At 41.5% G+C, this 22,821-nt stretch overlaps 1 protein-coding gene across 11 annotated transcripts in view; it reads left to right on the top strand.

Annotated features, from left to right (window-relative positions):
- Positions 1–22,821, top strand: part of BBX (BBX high mobility group box domain containing) — a 188,961-nt gene that overhangs the window by 30,998 nt on the left and 135,142 nt on the right. For 5 of the 11 annotated variants that reach the window (XM_075908083.2, XM_089772998.1, XM_075908117.2 and 2 more), the window contains exon 3: positions 7,479–7,572. The exons of the other annotated variants lie outside the window; for them this stretch is intronic. The gene's annotated coding sequence lies outside the window, so the exon portion shown is untranslated. The remainder of the gene's footprint in view (positions 1–7,478; positions 7,573–22,821) is intronic. 11 annotated transcript variants of the gene reach the window in all.

Consider the following 22,821-nt stretch of genomic DNA (forward strand, 5'->3'; position numbering starts at 1 on the left):
GCACTAGCAGGGCCCTCTTGCCCAGTGCAGATACCCATCTCCAGAGCTGTATTTACCTTCCCTATTGCAGGCTTCAGACCATGACTTCAAACTCTCAGCCATGCTGGTGGTTCCAGTTATTGAAGGGGCAGCTAAAGCCAACTCATCTTCTAGGGCATGTTTCAATGAGATACTCAGCACTTCTAGCTCTCACTGACTTCACTGTGAAGTCAAGGCTTTTGTACCTTGCAGGACCACCTACTGGAATAAGAAGAGGCCTCTAGTAAATGCCTAACATAATAGAGAAGTCTGTCCAGCCAGGCATACCTACTGGCTGTTTAACAGGCTGGGGTCAAATGCATTCTTCATGTTTCTTGCTTGTATCAGGATTTAGGTCTTATGGTTTGTATAGCACGCAGGGTCTTGACTAAAAATTAAAGGTTCTGCACTCTTACCAACCCTAACCATCCCAAGCCATCCAATTCAAACACAGCATAGCTTGGATTTAGCCATCCATAAAACTAGACATAATGTTTTCACACACCAAGACACACTTTCTCCAAGCTGACCAGGATGCCAAAGATGATTCAGTTTATGTATTTCCTTTTAGCACTCAGGAATTGGAAATAATAATTTTGCACTCAGAATTTATTTTAACATTAAATTGTCTTCACATGAAAATTGAGCTCTGTGAGGTTTTCAGTTGGGCTTTTTCTTATATGCAGTTGTTCTTTGTAGTTGTGCTCAAGTAGAAGAATTATCAACTTAATTTTTATGTATGGTCTTCTTAGGGACGGGAAAAATACTAGTGGAAATAATGAAATAAGTCACCACTGAGGACAAGTTCTTGATATCTATCTAAGGTATTTATAGAGCGTCAATCGATTTAATATTTAGGAGGTAGTATAATCTACAGTATTGCTAAACAGACAAAGCTTGTCTTTTCAATAGTTTTGGAGAGAATTAAGGGATATTTAAGTGGCATCAGTTGTCCAGCAAGTTGTGAATGTTACATGTGACTAATGCTTTGAATAGATCCTTACCCAGTCATAATCCCATAGAAATCTATGTATATGCAGCCTAGTACAGAAATATTTTTTTCTAAATAATCTCTTCTAGAGAAAATATTATGATATAATTTTTTAAATCAATACATCATTTTAGTGTGTTGAAGGTTTAAGTAAGTGCCTATAGACAGGGGTTATTATGTCTTTGTGGTTGAAATAGTGCAATGGTCTGCAAATTAAGTAGCTGAAGTTCATAACCCACATCCATACCAGAGTCAAAAGATTAAATTTATAATAACAGGACTGCTTTAGGAGAAACAAACAAACAAATAAATAATGAAACCTAACAAAAACATCACAGGACTCAAATCCCCTCATGTTAGTTACAACATGTGGTTGTACATAGAAGAGACAGGTTGTGTTTTTCACTATGGGCAACCTGGAGCAGCTATACTCCTGTTTTATCACACGTTCCATCCAAAATACAATGGAGTAAAAAAACTACATGGCACATCTGTGGGGTCCAGAGAGAGCAGAAGACTGACTACCAGTAATTTCTCTACCTTCCCCACTTCTGCAGGTGTGTGTGAAGGGGCTTTCTGTGTGACTTTGTACCCTTGTGCTTCTCTAATAACACGGTTGTCCCTTTTGGTCAGAGTGATAAGTCAGTATTCAAGAATTCTCACATTAACCTAGTGGCATCAATCCACTACACTGGGAGCTAGGTTAACTTTTTTTTCACAGCCCTAAATGATTTGGGCAGGTTTTCACTAGACAATTAGGGTGGTTTAATTACATTGGTCAGGGTTGTGAAAAATTCACCCCACTGAGTGGTGGCGTTAAGCCAATTTAAGTCCCTGTGAAGACTGCACTAGATCAATGGAAGAATTCTGACAATTTTGCTTCTGCTTTTTGGGGAGGTGGATTACATACACCGTCAAAAGAATGTCTTCTGTCCACATAGGTAGTATCTACACTGAAGTACTACAGCAGTGCAGCTGTAGGGCAAAACTACATTCCTCTTTCGAAAGAGGAATGTAAATTAGGCAGATCGAAAATGCAAATGAAGCGCAGATTTAAATGTCCAGTGCTTCATTTGCATATTTGCATCTGAGTGCTTTTTTGAAAAAGGCTCTTTTGAAAGTGAAAGCGCAGTCTAGACACGGTTCTTTTAAAAAAAAAAAAAAAACTTTTTCGAAAGAACCCCTACTAATTTTTTCAGGAGTATGGGTTCTTTTGAAAAAGGGTTTTTTTCCCGAAAGAACAGAGAAAGTGCTCAGATGCAAATGAAGCACAGGATATTTAAATCCGCGCTTCATTTGCACTGTCAATTTGCCTGATTTACATTCTTCTTTTGAAAGAGGAATGTAGTTTAAATATGCCCATAGTGTTTTAAGTGTAGACAAGCCTTTAGCTAGCTTAATCTGATTAAGAATAGACCAAGTCTTAGACAAAGTGGAGAATTGAGTCACTAGTTATTATAGAACATCTGAGGAAGAGCTAGAATTGGAACGCCTGTCACTTCAAAACCATTCTAGTGTCCTTTTTTTTATTAAGTACCCCTTTTAAAAAAAAGTACCCCCCAGTACCTAGAGTTTTCGGACACAAAATAATTTTCTACTATTGCAACACATTTGTTTAAACAGCTTAAACCGTAGCCTTGCAGGCGATTAAACTTTTGAGTGTAAATAATACAAAAATAATAAAGCACTATAACATTTAAAAGAAAAATTCTGTTTTTTCCAAATTTCAGTTGTTGAAGTATCCCCCAGACATCCCTTCAGTACCCCTAAGAGTACTCATATCACTGGTTGAGAAACAGTGTAATGGTAAGGTAGAACAGTATGTTGCCTCTTTGTATAGGAAGAAGTGACAATTTAGAACTATAAAAATTACGTTCTGCAGAAATGGAGAGTTTATTTATACAGTTCACGTTTGTGAGTTAATATTTAGACAGTGGCTGGATCCTGTGTAGACACATTTGAATAACAGTCATGGCCCCCTTCTCCTTCTACAAATTCTTGCTTAACTACATTACAGACATGGTTTATACTCAGTTTGTATCTACCAATATTCCTTTGAGTTGATTTTCCTTGCAAAGAAGTATGCTGCATTTATATCTTTAACACTTAGCAGTATGCATATTACTTCTAAGTCATTGGCTTCAATTACCACAAGAGAGATTTTCTCAAGGATATAAGTGATCCATTGTTTTTAGGAAAGGGTGAATATTGGTAATCTCCCTTGTACTTTTATGCTATATACATTTTTACACACACACACGAAAAAAACTATGTCAATTTTTGATTGATTAGAAAAGGTGAATAAATCAGTTTTAGGCCCCGTGCTTACAAACATCATATAAATCGTTTACTATATATTTTAGTAATGTGCATCTGTCTCTGTGAGACTGTTTGTTCAAGAACTCCTTCTAAATGTTAAGAGTTAAGATTACCAAATGTGGTATGCAGCTTCGTCTTATCATAGCTTAAAGCAAGGTCAGGGTTTGGTTGTGCCAGAATAGGATGTGCATGGAATTTGGTTGTTTCTTATAAAATGGAAAGAGGAATCAGGTAGGAGAGAACTATATTGCAGAGTGATCAGAGGGGCAGCCAGGGGTCTCAGACGGGGACTCGGACAGCTGTAATCCCATTGGGTCTTCAGCTACGGTTGCCAGGTGTCCGGTATTGGCCTGGACAGTCTGGTATTTGTGGCCTCTGTCTGGTAAAAAAAAAAATAATCAGAAAATACTGGATATGTTTTTCTCAGAAGGAAGGCTGCTTGGTACATTGTTCCCCTGCCATGTCTGGCAGGGTTGGGGGGAGCGAGGAGCATGGGGATTTAAAGGCGCAGTGACTGTGGGGGTTTTATGGCTGTTTTTTTGCTCAACCTATTTTTTCCCACCATGTTTGGTATTTTTTGTGAAAGTATCTAGCAGCCCTATCAGCAGTGGGCAGGGACGGAGAAAGGGACAGCTATCTAGTGTATATTTCAGAGAGTTTGTTTGTGTGTGTGTCTGTCTGTCTGTCCGTCCCCCAGCCAGAGGACATTCACCCCTCCTCCCTGGCTGTGCCTGCTGCAGTGGCCATGGACAGGTGCTTCTCACCTGGCCCCAAGCTGTTGCAGTGAGAGAGGGCTGGGGTTGTCCTTTCTCTCAAGGGCTGCCTGCATCTTCATTCTCAGAACAATCATTTAAATGAAGAAAAACAAAATGCATTTGAGTTAAGGACCCGAGCAACGCCGGGTAAATCTTTTAGTAGCCTTAGAGAGAAAGGGATTTACAAAAGCCAGTGATTCACATCAGCTTACTGCATTATGTTTTCATATACAAATGGACTTCATAATGAGCAGGTAAGACAACTATTTATTTAGGGGAGCAGAATTTCAGTATGCAGATTTTTTTTATCAAGGTAAAATAATAAGTGAGATTGCAATTAGCTGAAGCTAATCCATTATTTTATAAAGAAAAATCATTCATCATAAATGTACACACTATTGGATGGATGAAATGTGCAGAAGAGATCCTCACGGGGGTGGGAGGAAGCTATACTATGGGTCAATTTGCATACAGAATGCTCCTGAATGTGGTTCTTTTGTGGTCACTTAGGCCTTCATCCTCGGTGCTTCCATAGACTTCTGTAAAACTGGTATTGACTTCAGTCACAGCTGCCAACAGGTTTGGCTGGGACTGTTCCTTGTTTCAGGCATTAGTTCTAGGGTGTGTTTTCCGGGTCCTGGCCATTGTTCTGGGTAGTAGGGGCTCTAGCTTGGCTTTTCTGGTTGCAGAGGCAGCATGTGATCAGTTCCTTGCTCCCCCTGCTGGCTCTTGTAAGCTTTAACACCAAGTCTCTCCACTGTTCTCAGTGAGACTGAAAGCAAAAGGCAGCTGCTTCCACTGACGCTGAGACACACACTGGAGATGCCTGGGTTGGGTGATCAATATTTTACATAATGCCAGGGAGGCCAAACTAGGAATAGCCTTGGGCAGTGGTAGGATGGTCCTTCAGGGGCAAGAGAGGGGAGCATCATGGAGTGGAGAGGGGAAATGTTGCAATAATTAAGGGACAGATACAGACCTAAAGTGTGGGTGTTCTGGGATCCTTCATGTATGCACACACTCTTCCCTCTCAGGATGCCAGTGAAGCTTTAGTTTATTTCCTCTGCCTTTTTTAAACTCTTCTAGAAAGAACTTTTGTGGTGAAAAATACAAGGTAAAATTTGTCACAATGAGGTTTATGGCCTCCAATGCTTCCAGACACCTCCCGGTGATCTCTTTCACTGCCTACTCCAATAGAGGCTGCTCTTTCTTACACTGGGGGCCGAGCAGCCTCTGGCTTTCCCCAAAATGTGAGGAATACAAAGATTTCTTAGAGCCACCCTTGCCTCAACTGCCTCTTTTCCGCCTTCTCACTCTTGCACTTACTTCAAGAAAGGGACTTCTCGGAATTGGGGCCTGTGACTTTCAATGGGAACAAGACAGGCCTCTACAATCTTGAACTATAACCAAGAGACAAGTAAAAAAACCAGCAAGCAAATGGTCTGGTAGCACTTTATAGACTAACAAAACATGTAGATGGTATCATGAGCTTTCATGGGCATAGCTCACTTCTTCAGATAACCATCTTGAAGAAGTGGGTTGTGCCCACGAAAGCTCATGATATCATCTACATGTTTTTTTAGTCTATAAAGTGCTACCAGACCATTTGCTTGCTGTTTTTTTTTCCTGTAACAGACTAACTCAGCTACCCCCTGAAGCAGCAAGAGACAAGTGACTCTTCAAGCCTCTGACAGGCACAATACCCATGTGCAAGTACGCTGGAGCCCTGACTTCAAATGGAGTTTTAGAACTGGTAGATTTTGGAGCCTTTGACAGGTGATCCTAACTGGTTTGGCCCGGTGGCTATCAAGTGCCGGAACTTCAGCTGTTCCTCCTCCTGCTGCTGGGCATCTCCTGCCCTTTGCCTTGGAGCTGTTCTCCCAGGAGCCTCCTGCTTGCTGTGCAGGGCAGGGGAGGCAAAGGAGGGTATCAAGGTGCTCCCTTCTCCCACCCTGTGTCCTATCTCTACAGAGTGGGGAGGGGAGCACAACAGAGTATAGGATGGAGGGAGTTTGCTGGCTGCTTTTGGGAGTGGTGCAGAGCTAAAGCAGGGGTGAGCCTACCTTAGCCTCACTGTGCCACCAACCAGGAGCCACTTGAGGTAAGCAGCATCCAGCTCAAGTCCACATCTGGACCCTCTACCCAAGTCATGAACTGCCTCTTATACCTCAAGTCCCTGCCCTAACTCTAAGCCCCCATGCATCCATATACCTTCCCAGAGCCTGTACCTAGAACCCCCCTCCTGCAACCCCGCTGCTTGCCTCATGCCCAGTTCAGAGCCCCTCACACTCTAAATCCCTTAACCCAAGACCAGAACCTGCACCCCAACCCTCTGCCCCAGCCTGGTGAAAGTGAGTGAGGATGAGGAAGGGAAGGAGGACGGAATGAGCAGGGGGGGCAAGGAGCATTAAGTAGGTGGGGCAAGGATATTTGGGTTTGAGGTAGAGCTTGGATTGCACTTAAATTCAAAAAGTGATCTTGTGTTTAAAAAGATTGGAGACCACTGGTACTGAATTATCTTTAGCTTCTGCACGTGTGTGTTGCTCTTCATTTTTGCCTAATAATAAGCAGCCAGGTAACCACCAGTTTCAGGCTTTACAATATACAAACTGACCAGTTCATTTTTAAACTGTAGTGTATATAGCCTGTATTCAGAACTCATCCATAATATGTATTAGTGCGCTTAATAAAACTTTTTTAATGTTGTAAGTTAAACTTCCCAGGAATCCAGTGTTGTACAAAGATTTAGTCAATGGCATTTGAAGCTAGAGGAATTTCACCTGAGAGAAACTGCATTATTTGGCCCAGTTATTCAAGAGTTCAATAAAACAGTTACACATATTTGAACAGGAAATTAGTCAAACAAATAGTTATATATGGTGTCTGGTTCTAATTGAGCTTGATGTTTTATCTGTTAGCTCCCCATTTAGCTTTATGCTTGCTATCTTCCTTCCTAATACAAATTAGTGGGATGAGAGGGATTTCTTTGCAACTGCTCTCAGCAGGTTTGTCTCTTTTTAAAACAAATATTTATTGAATGCTGCAACTTTAACAGTACAGCATTGAAAGAAAAGAGAATATCACACTGTAACGCAGCAAAAGGATATGCCTTGTTCATATTGCCTCTAATGTTAGTGCTATAAAATGAACAGAGGAATATATTAATGCAGCTTTTGAAAAAATCTATTTTGCTTTTCAATCTTGGATTCACTCCCATTATTCCCAAGAAAACAAAAAAATCCTTCATTTTATAAACGAGTTAAGGCTGAAGATGTGTTTTAATGGAGTCCAGCTAATGCTCCATGGCATTACAGAATTATATATATATAAATATTGTGCACCTTAAAACCCAGTGTAAAAATAAATAGTTATCTACCAATATCTGTCTCTTGTAGGGTTTTGCAGTGCTGCCCATCACCATAGTATCTGAGTGCCTTCCACACAGAATGAAGACCAATAGTGGAGACCCTAGCACAGTATTTTGGGGAGGTAGGAACTCTGCATGTGGTACGCTTTTGGTTTTGATATTTTTACACCTCTCTCTCTCTCTCTCTAAGTAGGCCTGTAATGACATAGCTGAAGCCCGGCCCTCCCCAATGGCCGGGGGGTGAGCTGGGGTTGCCTGCTCTTTCCCCCGCCCCCCGAGTTGGGGGTACAGCCCCCTAGTTTTATTTATTTGTATTTTTTCTTTTCATTCATCCCCATCTGACCTCATAGTTTTGCCGCTTTTGGGGTTACTTTGTAATGGTGATATGGTGTTGCATGCTCTGTCTAAAAATGAAGTAAATCTCTCAAAAGATGCATCGTGCCAAGGTTCAATAATTTATGTCTGTTCTATAGGTTCTTACAGTGTGGTAGTCTTATGGCAGTGGTCCCCAACCTTTTGAGGTTGTCGGGCGCCAGGGGGCGGGGACACTTGCGCGCCCGGGAGCGCCCCCCCCCATAGCTGCTTGCCCGGGGCCGGGGGCCCCCCCATAGCCACGCGCCCGGGGCCGATGCCCCCCCGCAAGCGCCGCGCGCCCGGGGCCGGTGCTGCTGCCCCCCCCCCCCCCGCAAGCGCCGCGCGCCCGGGGCCGACGCTCCCCGAAAGCGCTGCGCCATGTGCCCGGGGCCAGGCCAGCCCCGAGCACCTGGCGGGCGCATTCAAATGCCCCCGCGGGCGCCATGGCGCCCACGGGCGCCGTGTTGGGGACCACGGTCTTATGGGAATTGAAGAATATATTTATGCACAAAAGGAATGATCTGTGTTATATTATGAAACACTGAGTGTTGATTAAATGTTTTTTGTAAGTATTTTGGAATTGGCTGTTTGTACTATATTATCAACTAGCAGGATTTTTTTTTTAAACTGGTGAGTACAAGTATTGGAAACTGATCCATTAAGTAGGAAGTGGAATTAGGAGAAATCATAATTTATTGACCTTTACATATATACATATTTATTTATTTATTTATTTATTTATTTTGCAAATTTTAGGAGGCAATGTTGTTGAAGAGTAGACGAGCATTACAAATCTGGTTCAGTAGTGGTGAGTTGTCATATGGCAGTGAGGAATTGTTTGGATCAGTTAACTGATAGACGTGATATTTTCTGAGTGTTCATAGGAATCCAGTGAAAGATGCCTTCAACCTTATTTTCTTTATAACTGTTATTTCTTCACTTCATATTTTTTTTCCATCTCTTCTCTCTTTCCTCTCCGCTCCCTCCCTATTTGGTTTCTTTCTAAGTAATTTTAGAGCTTAGGAAAAAGCATCAGATTGACAGTCGTCTCATAAATCCACTGAGCCCTCTGCTTCGTTCATCTTCCACTGTTGGAGCAAATCTTAAAACAATGTGAATTAATTCGCCCTCTGTCACTAACCTTGGGGGGGAGTTAGAAACCCTGTTAAATAAGTTTGGACAATTCTAGTTAACTAGTTGTAAAATGTCAGAATACTATTGATGATGGGACATCATATCCATTAGACTGTAAAAGGTGTGAATTAGAAATTTAGACAGTAATTCAAACATGACTTGAAGGAAAGCAATATGCAAACTGGCAGGTATTGATTTGCCAACATACTCATCAGAACATTCTGTGCTTTTTCCCCCCTGTTATACAGTAAATAATTCCATAACCATTAACTGATCCCATTTGATGGTGGTAATCCTGCAAGATTACCCTCAGCATGGTCTACACCTCCATGGATAACATTTTCAAACCCTGTAAATACCTAAATTTACTTAGCACCTACATTTTTATTCCTTTGGTGCCTAAGTTTCTGCCTCTGGTCATGCACAAAATGTCTCACTTTAGGCATCAGGATACCTATCTATTATCCAAACTCACCTATCTCATATCCAAGATCCAAGTTTATTCTATATGTAGATTCCTATGTTGAATGCTCCATGCAGTGGATGTTCCCTATCCTAAGGATAGCATAGCACCAAAGTGATTAGAGGCATAGAAAGACTTCCATATAGATGAGAGGTTTATAAAATGTGTCATATACAGAAGATTAGTTGGGGACCCCTGTTGGCCTTAATACAAGGATGGAGAACATCAAATGAAATTAAAATGGTGACACTTTAACTTGTAAACTGTTTTCTCCCAAAGCGCACTGTTAACCTCTGGAACTCATAACCACACGATTGAGGCAAAGCACTTGGAATTCATTAAATAATTAGGTGTATATAGAATAAAAACATCCTGCACAATTACACTAGCTCAGTTTTTGAAAATATAGGAGATATCTATTTTCGTGATTTTAACATATAACCCAACCCCTAACTACCTGATGTTAGGAAGAATTTTTTTTTTGTAGGCATGATGTTTCCCATTGTAGCACTTCTACTCTTTCCTTTAGAATATCTGATACTAGCCATTGTCAGAGATAGGGCACAAGACTAGAATCATTGGTCTGATGCAGTCTAGCAGTTCCTTCACAGTTCTGTTAAATGACTTTCGTATTTGAAAGATGTGCTCCAAACAGCATTTTTCCAAACTGAAATCTATTTAGTTGCTGTAACATTCTGTTTCAGCAGATCTTTGTACTGCCCTCATTGCAGTGGTAACTGAGTGCCTTACAACAGTGTGATAAGCAACATTACTAACATCTGTATTCTTATTGCTATGAATCAATTCGCAAAGACAGCATTTTCTTACAATTAGAAAACAGCTAATAAAGTCCTTTTGGAATTTGCACCTCAAAGGCACTCTCAGTTCTTCGGGTCAAAATTATTCTGTAAATAACCTCTGTCCTTTCAACTACAAAATTTATTTAAAATTACTCCTGTACAATGAGCGTTGATACTGTTATTGAAAGTATGCTCATCTCTTTTTGGTGCAAGAAAGGAATTCAGGATACTTATGAAAGCAAGTAAGTCAACCCATTATTGAAGACTGGGTTTCAGATTTACTTTAGTTTACAAATGCAAACAAGTTTGATGCTGCATAGTTATAGTTTGAGTAGGCAGCCTATACGGGCAGTCCCCGAGTTACGCGGACCCCGACTTACAAACGGGGATTTTCTCGCCCTGGAGGACTGGAGCGGCGGGACGCCTGGTCCCGCCGCCCACCTCCTCCGGGGCAAGAAAAGCTGCTCCCCGCCCCCTGGTCTTCTGGGGGAGCCAGCAGACCAGGGAGACGGGGAGCAAAGCGACGGAGGACCCGGGGCCGGACCCGCGGCGCTGATCTGGAAGTGCCGCGGGTCCGGCCCCGGGTCCTCCGCCACTTTGCTCAGCGTCTCCCTGGTCTGCAGCTGATCTGGAAGCGCCGCGGGTCCGGCCCAGGTCCTCCGCAGCTTTGCTCAGCGTCTCCCTGGTCTGCTGGGGGAGGACGCAGCTAGTGCCCCCCCCCAGCAGACCAGGGAGACGTGGAGCAAAGCCCGGGGCCTGTGGTAGAGCAGGTGGGGCGCTGCCGGTTGGTCCCGCAGCACCGCTCCTTGGCGCTACTGGACCAATCCGGCAGCACCCCAGCTGCTCTGCCCCAGGAGTCCCGATTCAGCCGCTGCTGATTAGTTTCAGCAGCGGCTGAATCAGGACGCCTGGGGCAGAGCAGCTGGGGTGCTGCTGGGTTGGTCCAGTAGCGCCGAGGAGCGGCCGCGCTACTGGACCAACCCAGCAGCACCCGAGTTGCTCTGCCCCGGGCTTCCTGGAATCAGCTGCTGATCAGTTTCAGCAGCCACTGACTTGGGGACGCCTGGGGTTCTTAAGTTGAATCTGTATGTAAGTGGAACTGGTGTCCAGATTCAGCCGCTGTTGAAACTGATCAGTTTCAGCAGCGGCTGAATCTAGATGCCAGTTCCGACTTACATACAGATTCAACTTAAGAACAAACCTACAGTCCCTATCTTGTATGTAACCCGGGGACTGCCTGTATACAGAGGAACCATGTTGGGCCGAATCCGAGGTGCATGGGCAGGTTTGTGTGGGATCTGCAGGAGATGCTTCAGGTCAGGACTTAAGTATCTTGATAGAACTTCAGAAGGAAGTTTGCATATGTTACCTGTACTATGGCCCTGTCTAGTGCTCTCAAGCTCATTCTTTCATGAGTGGCACATGAGAGGGACTGGTGGTGGTAGGAGGGAATTTATTGGTGTTTGTGTTAGCAGTAATACTGGTATTTCAGTAATGCAGTGGTATTCAACTGTATTACCAACAAAAAGCTATAAGCGAATCGTGTCTCTGTTGCACTTTTCTTTAGCTCTGTTCCTTTCTATTCTGCTCTTGGTGCTGTTGAAATCAGCTTCCTGCTTTTCAAGAAAGCTCTTCTCCTCTAGACGCTAATACTCTTCCTCTGAAAGAATTATTTTTTATAAGTCTGGAGTCAGTTTCTTGGCTAGCTATAGGCTTTTTCTGACAAGCTAACATGACAAGCTAGGAAAGCAATATCATCATCATTTTGTTTTGTTATCACATTGTGCCAATATTGCAACCAGATCTGCAGACTGCTGCACTCAAATCATTTCTGTGACAAGTGTGTGACTGAAAGGCTAAGCGGTGAGTAGGTTTTAGACTCTGTAGATCTAGGTAGTTGCTAAGGTAGGGCTTAGTTCTTAAAACTAATTAAACGCAGTATTAGGAAACAAGCAATTGTTGTACTACACCATTATTAGTACAGTGTGCTCCGGTAGCGCTAGTTCATGCCCATTACAGTATATAAACACTTATGGTGTTTGAAGTAACTATTCTTTGATTTAAAGGCATACATAATTAATTGTTTCAGTAGTTTATAGCCATGGAACAAATGGCAAAGGTAAAATTTACATTAAGCAGCTAGAGGTAGACAAGTACTTAGATGGCTCTAATAATAGCAGAAAGAAGCTATTTTGATATTTTAATATTAGTTGTGGAGATAATCAGAGTAGCATGATATATCTGAGGACTTTATATGCGGTAAATATCACTATGGATATCCAAGAACTTAGGTTTGATTTTAAAGTTAGGTGCCCAAATCCCTAGTCTGTCTTGAAAATCCCAGCTATAAAACATTGGGCCCAAGTGTGGTAACCACTAGATAAAAATACTTATAGTGAGAACATCTCTGAGTTTTTTACTAATATTCAGAAGAAAGTGGTAAGGAAGGAAGATGACAGGACACTACTAAAATGGTAGTAGTTGTGAAGCTAAAACTATATAGAGATGTCAGGTCAATGGAGAGGTAGAAAATAAGGCCCCGACGCTACAAATGTTGATGTCTGCTTAAGTTGGATTTTTCACTGGACATTCTCACATAAGCTAAGTGTGTGCATCATCATTGACAGGATTGGGATCTGAATTTACAGACTACATTTTATAGAAAGAATGTAGTTATCTGAAGTCAAGGTAGTGGCACGAAAGATTGTACTAAGACAATACAGTCATAGAATCATAGAATACTAGGACTGGAAGGGACCTCAAAAGGTCATCGAGTCCAGTCCCTCATGGCAGGACCAAATACTGTCTAGACCATCCCTGATAGACATTTATCTAACCTACTCTTAAGTATCTCCAGAGATGGGGATTCCACAACCTCCCTGGGCAATTTATTCCAGTGTTTGACCACCCTGACAGTTAGGAACTTTTTCCTAATGTCCAACCTAACCTCCCTTGCTGCAGTTTAAGCCCATTGCTTCTTGTTCCATCCCCAGAGACCAAGATGAACAAGTTTTCTCCCTCTTCCTTATGACACCCTTTAGATACCTGAAAACTGCTATCATGTCCCCCCTCAGTCTTCTCTCTTCTAAACTAAACAAACCCAATTCTTCATAGGTCATGTTCTCTAGACCTTTCATCATTCTTGTTGCTCTTCTCTGGACCCTCTCCAATTTCTCCACATCTTTCTTGAAATGCGGTGCCCAGAACTGGACACAATACTCCGAGGCCTAACCAGCGCAGAGTAGAGCGGAAGAATGACTTCTTGTGTCTTGCTCACAACACACCTGTTAATGCATCCCAGAATCATGTTTGCTTTTTTTGCAACAGCATCACACTGCTGACTCATATTCAGCTTGTGGTCCACTATAACCCCTGGATCCCTTTCTGCTGTACTCCTTCCTAGACAGTCGCTTCCCATTCTGTATGTGTGAAACTGATTGTTCCTTCCTAAGTGGAGCACTTTACATTTGTCTTTATTAAACTTCATCCTGTTTACCTCAGACCATTTCTCCAATTTGTCCAGATCATTTTGAATTATGACCCTATCCTCCAGAGCAGTTGCAGCTTGGTATCATCTGCAAACTTAATAGGTGTACTTTCTATGCCAATATCTAAATCGTTGATGAAGATATTGAACAGAGCCGGTCCCAAAAACAGACCCCTGCAGAACCCCACTAGTTATACCTTTCTAGCAGGACTGTGAGCCATTAATAACTACTCGCTGAGTACGGTTATCCAGCCAGTTATGCACCCACCTTATAGTAGCCCCATCTTACAATAGTATGTAAAAATACCACTTATCTAGCACTCTGTCCCCTCTCTCCTGCGGACACATACAAGAAACACAAGGCATCTTCCTTTCAGTAGTTAAGTGAATACTAGCCTGAGCTCATTAGGCTGGATTTCTATAATAAGCTGTCCTAAGTAAATCGTAAGTGTTTGGTGATATTCCAGTTTATTATTTAACTTTCTTAGCTAGGAATGTGAAATGTTAACCATTAAGCATCACCGTAACCCATGGGTTCTCAAACTTTGTGATATCACAACCCCCCTCTAAGTTGTTCGTGACCCTCCAGGGGGTTGGGAAACGCGACCCTAACCAGTTCTAGTTGACCAATAACTGGTGGGGGCTCAAGCAGATTCCCACGTGCTATAGATGGGGGCTGCTTCCTCCCTACAGGGGGCTTGCCACGGACAAGGGTTACCCTGGTCTACAGCAGCCTCTGTCTGCGGTGGGCCTAGGCACCCTGCAAGCAGGAGCTGCTGCGGTGAGAGCTGGGAGCCAGTGATAGCCACGCAGGAGCTGGGACACAGCAGAGCCAAATGGGCTGGAGCAGTCCTCAGCCCAGATCTGGCTTAGTTGATTAACTGGTTAAACATTGCCCCTCATGCAACCTTACTTTTACTTCCTGCAGCTGCTGTGTCCAACACGCTAGCCATGTGTGGATATTTGGCCAATTGAGTGTGGCTAGTTGGCTTGAACAACGTAGCTGTTTGGTTGGTTGAGTGTGGCTAGTTTGCTACAGCAGTAGCCACTATCCGTGGCTGCTGCTTCAGAACTGGTTGGACACCATGGGCTTAGAGACACCGAATTAGAAGTACATTAAGTAAAATCTGAAGTTTTTTAACTTAACCTAATCCAAGGATAGTTTTATTTTTAATGCTATCTTCTCCAGTTCAGAGATTGAGAGAGGACTGATTTCCCTCCCTCCTCCCCTCTTCCCCCCCCCCCCCGTACAGTGTGGAGTGGCTAAGTGCTCTAATAAAACCTTAGAAGAGGTTATTACCTGCTTCAGAGAGGTAAGTAGTTGTTCAGAGAGATAAGTAAAGTCCATATGTTCATACTGTTGTAGAAAGCACATTGGTCCTACCCCACACTAGGGATGTGAAGGACTAGTCGACTATCCGACAAATAAATGCTTATGGGATAGTCGACTAGTCGCTACCCCCCCCCCTTTGCTTCCTCTATCAGAAAGAGGCAGTGCGGGGGAAGGGAGGAGAGGAGAGGAAAGGAAAGGGTACCTCAAAGCAGCAGCGCTACTTGAAGCCTGGGGCCAGACACCGGGCTCCATACAGCGCTGCCGCTTTGAAATGCCGCGCGCAGCCTGGGACCGGTTGAGGTGTCCCCAGGCTGCATGCAGTGTTTCAAAGCGGCAACGCAACATGGAGCCTGGGATGAGTGGAGGATTCCCCTGCTGACCCTGGGCTCCGTGCAGTGCTGCCGCTTTGAAACGCCACAAGGAACCTGATGCCGGGTTCCTCGCAGTGTTTCAAAGCAGCAGTGCTGCATGGAGTTGGGGTCTGTACAGAGCCCCTGGGAACTCCCCGCTGATTCCAAGCTCCATACAGCACTTGCGCCTTTGAGTGTAGCAACAGCCCTAGTGCTACATTCAAAGGCGAAGATGTCCTATCGACATTCAAAGGCAGAGATGTCCTATCGACTAATCGAAAAGTTGATGCAAAATGCATCAACTATTCGATTAGCCAATTAGTCAATATATAACATCCTTGTCCCATACTTTACTGCTGCCCCTTTCCTTTAAAAAGGATGAAATCTGGGCCCCTCTGAAGTAAACAGGATTTCATCTTTTTCTTCTACTGCAGATCCCTTTTAAAGTAATTAATAGCCACAAGAAATCTTCAATGTGAGTATCACCACTGGCTAGCAATGTCCCTTTTCTGCACTAGACAGATCTCCTGTCCTCTGAAAGGAATTAACAGACCAAGAGATAAAGTATGAAAGAAATCCTGTACATCGATCATAGATCAGAGTTTTCAGTGAGTTAGGTAATGAAGTTGGTACATTGAAAGTCACAAAGAATCTGAAATAATCACAGCAGTTATAATATGAAATATAAAATAGCATAATAAATTCAGAGGACAATGTGGCAAGGAGAAATCTTGATGCTGAGAAGTAATTGACTACTGAGCAATGCAATAAGGAAGAAAAAAGAGTAAAGAATATTAGAAGCAAGAGGATAAATTTGAATACACCTGGGTTATTTTTATTGGTTTATTTTTCTTAGTAGCTTAGATTCTGTTTTCTGTCATGAAGTCCTCCCCATGTTGCCTAAAGGGACTAGAGACAGAGATATCAACAACATACTTTGCATTCATTAATTTTAGCTTTATTTGAGCAATGGTTCATATGTGCTCTAATTGGAGGAAAATTAAATCCTTGGACAGTGTTTAGATAAAGTTTGTTTTCCTTAACTGTCGTGGAAGAATTTTTACTTTTAATGTTCTGAATGCTTCTGGAGACATTCTCAATTTGAAAACAAAAGTTATGATAAATTCAAATGGCGAACATGAGACTTGTGGTAAGATAGGAATTTTGATTGGAATTGCAGGAGCATTATAAGTTAGGATTAATGTTTATTGGAACGTGTTTGCAGAGAATTTTCTATAGCAATTGTGCTGTGTCTGATTACTGTAAATCGGCACTAAGTAGAACTACATTTATTTGAAGTATGTTCTATTGACAGATTTATATTGACCTAATATGAAATGTGGGGACAGATAGTTATGAGTTTAATACTCAAGAAGCCAACAAGTTATCACCCAGCTACGATTGTTGGGGAAGGTTATTACAAATGTGTTATTGAACCTCTTCCTGTCATTTCCTGATCTCTTGTGTGTCCCTTAGCCATATGCCTAGTTTCAGGATTGTGTGTAGTACACAGAGAGAGCTGGTTGTTATGGTCCTTCACCTCTTATGAATTCACCACCACAAGATCCATTCCTTGCAGCAGAATGGTGCTTCAGAATCTAAATGTTCATTAATTCAACCCCTGTGAAGGTAATATGTACACTGGAATAGAGTGTAAAAGAAGAGATCTAGGGGGTATCTGCAGCTCTGTGCACCTCAATGTCCTGATTCTGAAATCTAAAGGTGACATTTTTAAATTGTCAGGAGACACACTGAAAATGCAAGGACAACACATAATTCACTATCCGAGTAAATAACGCAGCAGCTAATGTTGGTTTTGATATTTAATGTGATTTAAACCTCCTTTTTAAATGGAAAGGAAGGTCAGTCACGGATTTGCTCATTCCTCCCTGAAGAGATCTCAAAGTATAGTGGTGAGTACTTCCGCCCTGAATGCAAATAGATGTGCGATTCCATGGGAATCTATCTTCTCTATCCCACTTGTTCAGTGTGTAGGTATGTTTGCTGTGGGAGGCAGACATTTGGTCTGCAGTGTCCTCAACGTAAGTAGAAGAAGAGACACTCCTTTTAATTGAATCATTGTTACAGCAAGTATTTTCCCCTACCCTCCAAAGGGCTGAACTGTCTTAGACTAGTCCAGATAAGATGTATGTAAGAAAGAGGAAGCACCTGGAGAAAGGACAAGATTTGTTACGTGTACCTTGCGCTGGGGAGTGTGTCTACTGTGGGAAGTAAAGATGTAAAAAAATTATTAACCATGTAAGCGGCAGCCATATGAAGAGTGTATCTGGTACCAGTAACAGATAAGCATTAGCTTATTGGTTAACTAATTACACTCTTACATCCCTAATATCTGTTCTCTTATGATATGATAAACAGTGGCTGTGTCTACACTGGGCCACTTATTCTGGAAAAGCAGCCGCTTTTCCGGAATAAGCTGCGAGCTGTCTACACTGGCCACTTGCTTTTCCGGAAAAGCAATGATGATCTAATGTAAAATCGTCATTGTTTTTCCGGAAAAACTATGCTGCTCCCGTTCGGACAAAAGTCCTTTTCCGGAAAAACTGTTCCGGAAAAGGACCAGTGTAGACAGCACAGTAGTCTTTTCCGCAAAAAAGCCCCGATCGCGAAAATGACGATCGGGGCTTTTTTGTGGAAAAGCGCGTCTATATTGGCACGGACGCTTTTCCGGAAAAAGTGCTTTTCCGGAAAAGCATCCTGCCAATGTAGAGGCACTTTTCCGGAAATACTTATAACGGAAAAACTGTTCCATTTTAAGCATTTCCGGAGAAGGGTGCCAGTGTAGACGTAGCCAGTGGGGCGGTCCTATGAGATGTTATTACTGTTGGTTTTACAGGTATCTGCTGTGGCATGTAGTGAGTCTGTAATCTTTGTTGCCCTGTAGGCCACGTTCTTTGCTCTCCAGTGCAGGACTTATCTCACCTCCTTGCCTTGTAACCTTCAGGTAACATACTTAAACCTCTACAGTTTCAGTTCATGCCCATTTTTACTGGAAAATTCCCAGGTTTTTACAGAAGGTGGTATTCAGGTTTTTCTGCTTTTTCACCTTACTCTTGTATCATTCAAATATATTTTTAAAAACTACTTTTATTAGGAAAATACAATATATTGCATGAGATTTGTGTTAAAATTTTATATCAGTCTGTGTGTGTATACAAAGCTGTCTGTTGTAGTAAGGCTATGTACTAATCTAGAAGATACACACAATAAACAAATAGGCATACAAACAAGCTATGAAGTGCATTCAAATCTGAATGTAATGATGAATCTCACGCCTACCACTTACACATTTCAAGCTATTAGCAAATAACAGTTTAAAGATTTGACTCACTAAAATAGACAGAAAATGAAAATCTCTGTCAGAATACGTATCGTAACACAAGGAAAACATTTTAAAAACAAAAACAGGGAAAATGATTAAATTGAGTATATGCACTTCAAAAGGTGTGGCCCAGTTATTAAATGAAAATATTTATAGGCTCGCAGTTCTAAGTTTACAACAATAACTGCTTATTCAAATGAAACATTTTATTTGTAGGGGGTTAGAGGTGGATTGTTTTCCTAAATTCAGAGGTGACATTGTGTTTTGAATTCTATTTTAGTTCTGAAGCAAATCACATTGATGAATGGAGTTCAAAGCATTAATCTACTGAATACATCCCCCTCTCAGTCTTTACATCAACCTAATAAACCCCAATATTTATCCATTAAAAATAACAGTTGTGTCTTTTTTTTGCATTATTTTCACCTGATTTTTTGTAGTGGTAATAAACACTGAAAAGTTCCTGAGAAAAATTAAATAAAATAAAAACTTAAGGGTCCTAAAACATACTTGAAAATTACATGTATTTTTTCAGTTAGTGATAAATGCAGTGGGCCCATGTATGAGATAAGCTCTGAGCTTCAAGCAAGCTGTCCCTTTACTTCAGAGCATGATTCAACATAGTGGTTAAATGTGTGGGGCCAGAATCTTGGCTCAGGTAAACTGGCATCCTTCTACTTAAGGTAGTGCACTCTATTTTACCAGTTGAAGATCAGAAATACATTGTAAAGTGCTTAGCGGTTCAGGACCTGGTTGGAAGCATGCGTCTTTGATCTATTATGAGAGTTATGCCCAGTTTTATAGTTTGTTCCTTTGACTAATGGCAGGGCCGTTTTAGTGGAGAAGTGTGTGCTTGCCTCTAGTCATCTGCCAGAATGTGACATCATGTCAGGGCATAGTGCAACATTTATTTGTATGGCCAGTGCATTAAAAGATTTTTGGTTTAGTTTAGTAGTACAAATTTTGTTGTTTGTGTGTCTTGAAGGTTTTAGGAAGTTCTCGTTATTGTCTTTCAAGCTTAAATACTACTGTTTTTATATGTGTAAGATACTCAGACACTCAGCAGTGGAGGTAACATAAATTGGTCTATACGTTCTCTAGTCCCTTTTGTTGCTAAACTATTTGGATCCCACAACTACATCCAAAGGCCAAAATCCTGTACTCTGATCCAGTAATACAGTTCCTTGGGCTTGTATGGAACCCTGCTGCTGTCCCTGAGACTTGATGCAGGTACATGTGCGTCCACTCTTGTGGATTCTGATGCAGGGTTAAAGGACTAAGATTGTTTTGTGTGGACGCTACTCAGGCAAGAGTTATAAATATCAAAAAAATCAAAATTCTAAAAACTACTGAGGTGGCATTAAAGGTGGGAGGTCAGGGAATCCTATACAGGGACTCAACAGCATCCTTTTTGAGTGCTTTCAAATGTTATTTAAGATCACTGTAAACTTAAATGTTTTCCAAAATGTGAAGTGGGAAGAGAGCAGAGAGTAGTGGAGGCTTCAGGGGGAGAAGAGAATATTTTATAAACTCTCACAGCAAAAAATAAGTTTCTGTCATACTGTTTTAAAATGCCATTTAAAATGGTAGTTTTTGAAGTAATATTCTCACTGTGAAATTCAGTCAATTAAAACAACTCAGTGAAATGATTTCAGATACTACTCTGAAGACCCCTACCTATTCTTGTCCATTTTACCATTTTGTTTCTCTTTTTTTTTTAACATTAACAGCGGAATAACCATCTATTGAGAGGAAACCATGAAATACTCACTTTGGGGCTTGTTTATTCACTAATTGTACCAGTTCTGGAATAGCTAAAGCGGTATAATCCCCTTGTACTGATGCAATATAAAAGTATAAAATCCGTTACACTAGTGCATCTATGTGAGAAGGGAATAAGCTATAAGGGCATGTCTAAACTGCCATGGCTTTCGAAAGAAGATATGCAAATTTGGTGTGAATTTGCATATCTTCTTCCGATCCTGTTTTCGGAAGAGTTTTTTGAGGGGTAAAAAAGCAGTCTAGACGCAGTTCTTTCGGGAAAAAAAACCCTCCTTTTTTTTAAAGAACCCTGTACAGCTCATTTTTTAAGGAAGAAAGGTTCTTTCGAAAAAGGGGTTTATACTTTATATCAGTATAAAACTGTGACAGCTTTTGTACTAGTATAATTATGGCTAGGTCTTCACTGGAGGGTTAACTCCTGTTTAGTTAGCCTAGCTCAAAAGAGGGCAGGTAGTCTGCAAAACAATATACAAATAGAACACAGTGGTTGCATTAGTAGCTGAAAAGCTGTTAACTTAAGCCAGTTGTCTCCAGACTTTTTAAGTGCAAGATTACTTTTCCAATTTAAGTAAATTCAGGATGTGTCTCAAACTCAAATACCCTTGTCCCACATCCTTTCCTATCCCTTCTCCAAGGTACTACCCTGCTCATTCTGTGGGGGGAGGAGGGGTAAGGGAACATCCTTACATCAGTGCCCCCCCCTTCTGCCTTCCCCACCTTGTACAGCAAAAAGAAGCCCCCCCCCCCCAGGAGCCTCCCAGCAGTAGGGGAAGGGCATCTGAAGTGCTCTAGGTGTAAACCAAACCAGTCAGTATCACCTGTCACAGGCTCCAAGATCTACCAGTAGATCCTGATCTACTGTTTGGTGACCACTGACTTAAGCTATACCCTGTACCTCCTGAAAAGCCAACAGACTTTAGGAAAAAGCACCACCACACCCATATTAAAGGTTTTTGTTTATGAACATAGCTCAAGTTATTAATCCAGTTAGCATGATAGTGACAATAAGTCCTGCATTAGTTAAAAAAGCCACACTCCTAACATAAATTGTTAGAGTAGCAGAACAAACATGTGCAGGCGGGATCTTAGCTAGGTGGTGTTAAATACAGAGAGTAAACCAACTGAAAACAATTTTTTCTTCTAGAGAGGAGTAAAAAAGAGGATAAATAGTGACAAATAGAATGAATTCTTTTTAGTACTTTCACTTCTGGTTACCTACGGTGTTATTAATAATTTAGATAAAGGCAGGTGTATGGTTATAACTTACGGATTTTGTTTATTTTGCGTTGTTTCTTATAGTGTCACTTTAACACATTGTGTGGACAAGTGCTTACTCCCGACTAACTCCTGTGTGGGCATTCTTGTTCTTTCTCTTAATGTATTTTTGAAATGGATTAAAATAAACCATGAACAAGTTATCCATTCTAAAATAAATATATCTGTACAGGAGGTTATTCAGGAATATCGGCTGTGCTTTAAATTCGTACTCTACCTTAATTCAAGCTAATGTAAGTATTTGGAACCAACTTGTACATATTAGGTGCTGCTTCAAAACACCCAACCAGCTACTCAGGTACAGTATAGAAGCAGAATCTCCTCAAATTGCAGCTATCCACCACTGCGATCAATGAATATCATTTGCTTCCTCCTGCATTAAAGTGTTTAAAGGGCAATGTAGCAACCTCATAAGTTCTCTTCTATTTTGGAGAAAGTTGGGAAATTGGCAATAAAGTAAATGCAGGGGGGGTTTTCACTGATAAAGTGGCTGGAAGAATTAAAAATGAGGCCTAAAAATACAGAAATAATACTCTATGGGAGAGATTTTTTTTTTTGGTACATTGGGTATCCAAAACTCTCTCCGTTTTTTTCAGTGGAGGTGCATCGACGCAGCACCCTAAACTCAAAATAAGATACACAATTTGCACTCCGCAAATTGCTTATCTTATTTTGAATCTATTTTGAAATAAGTTATTTTGAAATTTGGTGTGTCTTATATAGTGCCAAATTTTGACATAATGTGCTATTTCGAGACATTCCTTAACCCTCGTAGAATGAGGGTTACCGGGATACTGAAATAGCATGCCCGTTATTTCAAAAAATATTTCAAATTAACAAGTGGCTTGTGTAGACATGGGGTAGCTAGCTGTGCAGTATAGATGTACCCTGGTGACTAACTGCCCTTTCTATCTTTGACTCTCTATTCCTAAATTGTACATTTTGAAGTCTAGCATGGATTCATGCTATTGATGTGGATGACTAGAGGAACCTAAATTGACTGTAGTAATGCCAGTGTCAAGGGAGTGAGGTACTTTCCTACAGAATGTT

The sequence above is a fragment of the Pelodiscus sinensis genome, chromosome 1, assembly GCF_052426305.1.
Source record: "Pelodiscus sinensis isolate ZL-2025 chromosome 1, ASM5242630v1, whole genome shotgun sequence".
Taxonomy (NCBI): Eukaryota; Metazoa; Chordata; order Testudines; family Trionychidae; genus Pelodiscus; species Pelodiscus sinensis.